Here is a 9,558-nt window from a genome sequence, read left to right as displayed (position 1 = left end):
GGGTGTCCCGAGTAAAACATGGTCTTCCCCAATTGCCGGGACTGGTGTTCCACTTTGGGTCCAATCTTGCATACGCCGGTCTCGGGCCTGCCTGAGGCTCTCTTGGGCGACTGCTTCGCTACTGACCGCAGCTGCGGCTCTCGCCTCGGCGTGGGCGGCTCGGATCTGCTGTAACCTCACTGCGAGCTCTGCTTGCTTGGCTCGATGGGTCTGCTCCCTTAGAAGGTTGGCTTGCTCGTCAAAGAGTTGGTCCAGGGCGGCTAGGTAAGTAGCCACTTGGTACAGGGGTTTTCTTCGTGGCGACGTCGTTCCAGGTTTCTCATGCGTGCTTCCCAGACTGGGGTTCTGATGGCCGGCGGAAAGAACTTTGCTGGTGTGGGGGCGAGGTGTTCTTCAAAAATCCGGCACAAATAACGGAGTGCTTTTCTGATGGCCAGGGGGTAGGTGTCCTGGTGTCTAAACCCTGTGGCAGTCGCTCGCCAAGGCTGGATGTCGGGGTAGCGGTTGCTCCTGGCGACGACCAGGATCACCCTGCTGCGGAGGGTACCATGGTGCTCGTACTCTCGGCTGTAGTACCTCGGGCGTTCCGTAACGCCAAGGTCCTCCAGGGTGTTGATTAAGAGGCCGGGAAAGCCAGGTGCTGCTTGGCAATCGCCCTGGGTCCATCCTTCCTCAGCCATCTGAAACATGAACAGGGTAAACAGTCTAGCACAGATACAAAAGGGAGTGGATAACATTTATTATTGCAACACGGGGATACAGATTTCATGGGCACGGGGTTATTAGGGTCGGGTTCTAGCTTGGAGTGCTAATCCTATTACGGGGATTCTTCCTCGGTCCTGATAGAGCGCTTCTTTATTGGAAGGAACCGATCCATCTCATTTTCGGTCTGAGTACCCTTATCCCAATGGGTTTCCATGGGTTCTTCTTCTTCTTCCTCTATCCATCCACCTATTCCGTTGCGGTTCTCGTATTCTTGCATCTGGGCTTGGAGGGCGGCTAAGGAATACTCGGCGCTTGTGGCTCTCGTCTGTTGTTCTTCCAGCTCCTGGGTTATCTTTTCAATCCCATAGATTAGTTGTGCCGCCTGTTCGCGGTAGAGTGCATCCAAGCCAGTAAGGTAGATGGACAGGTGGGAGACCGTGTCTTCTAGGTCTTCTTCTTCTCGTCCAAGTCCCCTCATTCGGGCAATCCAAGTGCGTCCTCTTCCCCCAGCGGGTGGGAAAAATCCCATAGGAGTCCGCTGAAGGTGGTGCCTGTAGAGCACACGCAGCCGTCGTAGGGCTTTGCGGGCGGCCTTTCGATAGGTGTTGGGGAAACGGAAGCCAACGGTGGAGATGAACCAAGGGTCCACATCAGGGTAGCAGGTGCTTCTCTCCACAAAAACCATCATGTCGCACCGAAGGGTGCCTCCAGCAATGTATTCACGGTAGGCATACTCCGGTGGTTCCATAATCCCAACGCGTTCCAGGCTGAGTAATAATAACTTAGGGAGGCCGGGCTCTGCGTGGCAGATTCTGTTAACCCATCCATTGCTAGCCATCTGGAAGAGGACAACGACCAGCGGTGAGTGTTCGTGCAGAAAATATTTAAGTCAGAACAAGTCCTAGGGCCTGAAAAGGGGTCTCGCTCCTAGGGTTACGTCCTACGGCCAGCCCACGGCTCTGATACCACCTGAAGCGTCTCCCCATCAGGGAAGACTTAAAAGTGTTACTCTATCAGTCCCAGGATGCTGATAACACTTTTAATACATCAGATGGTACATCACCGTACAACTCTTCGCGGTAATGGGCAGTGAAGCGCCACTATCGCGAGGATTACCACTAAAACCCACACTACTACACTAACTACGAAAAGGGGATCATCAGAGTCTTGCGCCAAGCGGAGTTCCAACGGTGACCTCACCCACAGGCAAGACTGGGTGCAGGACGGAACCCTACTCGACGTCTTCGGGGATGTAGTCGGGATCTTCCACTGTAAAAGTGAGAATGGGGTGAGTACGAACGTACTCAGCAAGTCCGATCACACCCGCGGAGGGGAAATAACAGGGATTAAATGCACAGGTTAAACCAAGGATAAGGTTATGGTTTTATTTGCGGAAAACTCGACTTTATGCAAAGGTTCGTTTAAAACATTTTCAAAACAAATTGTTAAGCATCAAGGAGCACATGGTGTTGACCCACACAGGGTCCAAGTTTAAAACTGCTACCGGACTCCCCGTCCGTCGTAGCACACGGCACAGCTGCCGGACACTTCCCAAGCGACTCACACCAGTCCAACCATCCCTCGAGAGAAACACTAGTTATGTGACCACACCGTAACTTGCCCAGTACCGTGGGCATGGCTATTCGAATAGATTTTAACTCTGCAGAGGTGTGCAACTTTACCCACAGGTGGGGTACCACAGCACGAACACCTTAGTGCCGGTGCAGATCCCATCGAAGCCCTTACCCACCTTAGCTAGACCTGGCTAGCCACCACGGGATCTATCAAGGGGTCATTCGACCTATAACCGAGGTTTAACCGGGGCATAAGTCACACAGAGCTTATCCCGTCTCCTTGATCCCCCGTTGCTCCCAGCTCTCCTGATGGCTATCGGACTAACTAGTGGGGTTAGGCTAAGCCGTTGCCCATACAACGGTCAAGTGGTTTGCACGACAGGAAGCTAGGTGAGACGACACATCAACTCGGTCCTTAGAGGTGACAAGATGGATATCTCCCTTCCTCGCTCAACCACACAGGTACGAGCACACCAACGGCAAATCACATAGAAATGCCATCCATCCCGTCTGACTTATCTTTCAAAACCACCTTTTATCCCTTCCCACACACACACTTTCTTTATAAAACCAGGTGGTCAAGGTATGGACATCACAAACAAGGGTGGCTATCCTACCATATTTTCAGTAAGCAAAACCATGCAATTTCATAAAACAGGTCACTGGGTTGTGTTTATAAAAACTAGGACAAAAACATGCATCAAAGGGTGGAGTTGAACTTGCCATCGTCAAACCCTTGCGGGAGGTCCTGATCGAAGCACTGTCCCTCAGGTTTGGGGTCGCAGAACTGGTCCTCGTTCGCTTGGTCATGGTCGGGACCTTCCTCGTTCACTCCGTGTCCTACGACGCAAACAAACAGGCACACAATCAAGCGAGGGAACCAAAAGCCTTTATCGTTGAGCTTGAATCGGAAATAATTTAGTTACGGAGGTAGAGGTAATATTTTTGGGTGGTTTCTTAATGGCATGGTTAAGACTATATTAGAAAGAGTGTGGTAAAGTTTTGGGTCGATCCGAGGTCGTTTCGCATATAAAATGACGAGGCGAAGGGGTTTTCAGGGGCTAAATAAGGGTCTAGGGGCTTATTCGTGATTATCCGAAAAGGGTAGGGACCTATTTGCGAACCCTAGAAATTTTCAGGGCATGCTAAAGGGTGTCGGGTGTATCTAGGTTTACGTGACGAAGGGTTCGGTTTGAAATAATAAAAAGAACGAGGTTTCTTTTGCGAAAGGGAGTGAATAGGGGTGTTTGTGGGCATTAGAGTGAAGGGGGGGTCCCTTGGGGAATACAGGAAAAAGGAGGGGGCCTCGGGCAAAATTTGCCCTTCTCCCTCCTTCTCCCCCGTGCAGAACAGAGGAGGGGGGGAAGCGCCGGCGGCGGCCAAATCCGGCCGGCCGGGACCCGGGGCGGCTCGGGGTTGAGGGGAAGAGGGAGAGGGGAAGGAGGGGATCCCATCCCCGTCCCCACCTTGGGCCGGGGTGGAGCGAGGAGACGCGCCCACGGGAGCAAGCGGGCGGCGGCGGTGCCACGGGCGGCGGCGGCGCTGTGGGCTAGGAGAGAGGGCAGGGGCGGCGGTGGGAGTTGCGGGGGAGGTGGCGGCCGCACGGGGGCCTATTTATAGGCGGCCGAGCGGGCGGGCGGATGGTGGCCGGCGGAGCGGCTCCGGGGCGGCCATTAATGGCGCCCAGAGTTGCGACACGGCGTGCGGCGGGCGCAGGCGCCGAGGGCGGCGTCGAGCACGTGGGGAGGAGGGGCCGGCGCTGTGCGGTACAGGGGCGGCGCGGGCGGCGAGGCCGGGGCGGCAGTGGCGGGCGGTGCGGACTGAGCGGCGTTCGGGAGCAGAGGAGAGGAGAAGGGAGGAAGGAGGGAAAGAAAGGAAGGAAGAAAGAAAAGAAAGAGAGGGAAAAAGGGAAAAAGAAAAGAAATAGGAGGGATAGAGAAAAGGAGAAAGGAGAAAGGGGAGAGAGAGAAAGGGAGGGGCGTGTCGGCGCCGATCGCGGCGGCGACCGCGGTCGGTCGGCCATGCGCGTGCGTCGTACGCGCGCTGCGCGAGAAGAACAGCATCGCACCGGCGCTGATCGCTGAAAGCGGTCGCGCGTAAGCGGTGCGGGATGAGACGGCGGTCAAGTCCGCTGTCGGACAGGAAGGGTTAGGGTTAGGGTTTTGACGATGAATGACTTTTAAATGAAGCACTCTAGCGCGTGATTTAGTTTGGTGAATTTTCAGGGCGTCACATATGGCTATGTATACCATCACCGGGTAAGCCTTGCTGAGTATTGGAATACTCAGCCTTGCTTTATAACTTTTGTTCAGGTAATGCTCCTGCTGACCCAGCTCTGCCTGTACCGTGGCCCTACCCTCTGCCTGATGGTTGGTCCGTGGAGTGGGACCCATCCCCGGTCAACCCAAACCCCTCCGAGTGATGTCATGCAAGGGCAAGCATGACATCTGTACCGACGACGTGTACTATACCGTACTTTAAATTCCGCTGTTAACCTAAAACTTAAGCCGGTTTGTAATAATTCCCTGGATGGGAAGGTGATGTTACTTTTAAACACTTCTGTAATTGGACTGCCTGTGATGTAAAATGTGACGGCCTTTGTATCTCTGGACTCGCCTTCGTGCGGGGTACCTTGTTGTGATCCTGCTTTCGGTGGTTTACCGGGACGTTACCCGACAGGCCAAAGGATTATACCGTTTGAAGCACGCTGAAGCCCGATTAAGTGGACTCGCGTACTTGAGCCGGTGTAATTCGGATTGGTTCTGCCACAGCTGGTATCAGAGCTAACAAGTGTACACCGGAGATGTGAGGTGCCTTAAAAACACTTTTAGTATAAAAACTGGCCAACAAAGTATGTTGTAAAAATACGTTGGATTCGTTAAGGTTGAGCTTAGTACGTAAAGCCCTAGGGTGATGTTTAAGGGAAGATAGAGGTGGCTGTACTATATATGTATATAAACCTAACCTCCAGCATTACTTTCTGTCAAAACTTAAATTTATGCACAACTCAACCTTATATTTTGTAACGACATCTTCGATGATGAGGTAAGGAGGTAAGGATCCTTAGCCAACTGAGGGAGCTTGGCCTTCCTGTCGGTGATGCGAACCGAATGCTGTTTCTCAAGCAGTGGCCTACTTGAGATGCTGCCAATGTACCAACTAGGGTTGACTACATTGGGAGTATAAGGTTCGGCACAGGGTATGGCGATCGCTGTTCATACCCCCGCATTTTGCAGTAACCCCCGTGAATACATTGTTTCAACGACGTATGTTAACGTTGTCTGTACGGCGGTAATAGTACAGATGCTGTTTCTATAGTGAACAGTAATGATTGGGGATGCTTTCATGACAGGCTGGCATGAAAGGTTCATTGGATATATATATGTATTGTGGTTTTCTGCAGGTACACTAACCACGATTACGAAATTAGGACGGATAGGGCTTATCGACTAGCTATTAAGGAGAGACGTATGTATTATGCCACCGAATCTAACCGCGTAAGTCCGAAGGTATTCGGCAGTTGTTTTTGGTTGAGAGGACGAGTAGTACGTGCATGCATAATCCTTTGATAAACAAAAGAATGTGCTGTATGTTTCAGTTAGATAAAGATGAATAGTATGTTGTTTGTCTTTAATATGGGTTAGTAGGGTTCTTGTGGTAGTGTTGGTCAAAAATCTTAAGTTTATATCCAGGTTATAGATCCTACGGTTGTTAGTACCAATCGTTTCTTCCATTTACCTTGTGACCTTCTAATGAGGTAAGCACATCTCACCATTTGCATTCTTGATTGCAGATGGCAGCTCCACCTAATGTTTTCTGGGATCCGGAAGGGCATCTCCATACCAATGCCCTCCATTGGGAAGGTTTCCCTCGTCTACTCTGGGAATCCTTATAATCTTTTCATTATACGGAGCCTCCTCAGTATGATGCTGTCGAGTTTGTGGAGGATGGGGTCCATAGAGCTCGTGTCAGAATGTCTATTCCACAGCATCCATTTCGTTCCCAATGGCCGCCCATTGAAGTTAACGTGATGGGTTATCAAATCATTGATACTGTGGAAGGAGCGGCATTAGAAGCAATCTATCGTTTTTGCATTCAGCATCCGAAAGAAGTTGCAGGAAAGCCCATCGGGTTATTCGCAACGACAAATTCCGAAGAGCCAGAATGGAATCTCAGAATCATCCCTGAGAGTCATAGATTGGATGGTCCCCCGGAAGAAGCACTCCAGGGAATGATGCGGTTTATGAATGTACAATACCATTATCATTTACTTCTGCGTCGTGAGTTGGGTCGAGTGATCTATATTGCCCGAGGTCACTACAGAGAGGCTGATAGACAGAATATTCAAGTGGATCGGCTTCAAACTATAGTGACTCAAAAGGATGGGATTATTGCAGCATGGGATGAAACTATCCATCATCGGAAAGATCAGATTAATGAGAGTGACCACATAATCACTCAACGTGATACTGTTATTGAATTTCTACAGGCACAAATTCATGATCTGATTCTTGCGGTTGATGATGCTCAAGCTCAAATTGAAGAACTGCAGCAGCCACCGATCCCTCCCGTTGCACCTGCAGTACCTGAGGCTGAAGAAGAAGACCCAGAGGAGATTGAAGGAGTCTCAGAACTTGATTCTGAGCATGGTGATCCTGTTCTTAGTCCTCACCATTCTTCTTCTGGTAGCCAGTCTTCTGTAGGCAACCTCGACGATTTCTAGTTGTCGAATCGTCGACTTTCGTTGTAGTTTGTGAAAAGTGGGATGCGTTAGTTAAGGTGTGGTTTGTCTAGACTTGGTGCCATTTGATGTAATATAGATGGCTGGTATGGAGATCTTATGGATATGTAATAAGAAGAACCCTTGTATCTATGTTGTAATATAAGTTTCATATTTTTATCTCCCTAATCTTTATCTCAATATGTTGATATGAGATGATTGAATGGAATATGTGCATGATGCATAGGGATGATGCATTTTCTGAAATTAGGAGTAAGATTATGTGATTATTAACGGACGTCTCCTTAATTTCAGATGGTGGGAGCCACACGAGGAACCCCGGAAGGTTTCCGGGCAGAACAAGCCAATGGTTCTCAACAGCCGCCCACGCCACCTCCCAACCTAGCTGAGGTGATGGCACGGCAGACGGAGCTTCTTAATCTGCTGGTACAAGCACAACAAAACCAGCAGCGTCAACAGTTCCGTGGAGGTCGTGATGACCTTCCCCCTCCTGTGGCCAGCTATCAGGACTTCCTTAGCACTCAACCCCCGTTCTTCAGTAAAGCTGAAGAACCCTTGGACGCTGATGCCTGGCTTCATATCATTGAGTCCAAGTTCACCCTCTTGACTATACCCTGTGCGGACTCAAGCAAAGCTTCTTTTGCTGCCCAGCAACTGCGCGGTGCTGCTCGAATATGGTGGGATAATTTTTACGCCATGCAGCCCGCAGGACATGTCATCTCCTGGGATGAATTCCGGACTGCCTTTAGGGCACATTATATCCCTGAAGGATTGCTGGAGCGAAAGTTAAATGAGTTCTTGGCACTTACTCAGGTTCCAGTACAATATTGCAGTATGCACAGACATTTAATCATCTGTGCCAATATGCTGGTCATCATGCAGACAACGATGCCAAGAAGCAAGACTGCTTCCGTCGTGGCCTTAATACCAAGCTCAAGGAGCGCCTGAGTCTTGTTCGGCCTAATAATTTTAGTGAACTGGTCAATATGGCCTTAACCCAGGAGGACTGTATCATAGCACATCATACTGATAAGAAAAGAAAAGCCCCTACAGGATCCTTGAGTGCTCAACCACCAAGATATCGGGTCATTCCTAACGCCCAAATAAGAGCACCACAGAGAAATGTCCCAGTTGGTCGATTGGTTTTTAGGCCGCCCCAACAACAAGGAAGATATAGACCTCTTGCACCTCCACAGCAGCAACAGCAATTTGGCCCAAGGCCAAATGTGCGACAAGCTCCACCAAAAGGCAGCAACTATCGCTGTTTTAATTGCGGGAGTGCAGACTATTTCATCAGGGATTGTCCACGGCCTAAGAAACCTAACCAATGGCAAAGCTCTAACCAAGGTAATCAGAACAAGGGCAAAAGGCCATTGATGCAAGTCCGGCAGGGACAAATTAACTTCACCACCCTTGCGGAACTTCCGGACGGAGCCCCTGTTATGTCGGGTACGTTCTATATCCTTCACCAACCAGTTGTTACATTATTTGATTTAGGAGCAACTTATAGTTTTATTAGTAACAACTGTGGTACCCGAATAGGACTTGATCTATGTCCTACAGAGGGGTCATATATGATTTCTACACCGGGAGGAACAATTATGTCTGACCAAATGGTTAAAAAGGTGCCAATTCAGTTTGGTAGTAAAGAGATTAGAACAGATTTGATTTCATTAAACTTAGAGGGTATTGATGTCATACTTGGGACCAATTGGATGATAGAACATAGTGTGTTATTAGATGTTGCTTCCCGAGTTATTGAAATTAACTCACTACACCAAGGAAATATTACCCTCTATCTGCCCAGGCCGGAATATCTCTATTCTTGCACTTATGCTATCACAGGCCTCAAAGTAAAGGATATTCCGGTAGTCTGTGAATACCCTGATGTTTTTCCTGATGATTTGCCTGGGATGCCACCTGACAGAGATATGGAGTTCATAATTGAACTCCAACCGGGCACTGCTCCTATCTCAAAGAGGCCATATCGTATGCCCCCAAACGAGTTGGCCGAGCTTAAAATTCAACTGCAAGATCTTCTTGATAAAGGTTTTATACGCCCAAGTGCGTCGCCTTGGGGTTGTCCCGCTCTTTTCATCAAAAAGAAGGACAATAGCCTAAGGCTATGTGTTGACTATCGTCCACTCAATGCGGTCACTATTAAAAATAAGTACCCACTTCCCCGCATTGATATTTTGTTTGATCAATTAGCTGGAGCTAAGGTCTTCTCGAAAATTGACTTACGCTCTGGCTATCATCAGATCAAGATTAAACCTTGTGACATTCCAAAGACGGCTTTCTCAACCAGATATGGGTTATATGAATATCTGGTTATGTCCTTTGGGCTTACTAATGCTCCGGCATATTTCATGTATCTTATGAATTCAGTCTTCATGCCGGAACTTGATAAGTTTGTCGTGGTCTTCATCGACGATATTCTAATATACTCCAAGAATAATGAGAACCATGCCAATCATTTACATATCGTTCTTCAACGATTACGTGATCATCGTCTTTATGCCAAATTCTCAAAATGTG

This window comes from Panicum hallii, chromosome 5 (genome assembly GCF_002211085.1).
Source record: "Panicum hallii strain FIL2 chromosome 5, PHallii_v3.1, whole genome shotgun sequence".
NCBI classification, from domain to species: Eukaryota; Viridiplantae; Streptophyta; class Magnoliopsida; order Poales; family Poaceae; genus Panicum; species Panicum hallii.
The sequence above is the reverse complement of the archived record's forward strand: the minus strand, read 5'-3'. Positions refer to the sequence as shown.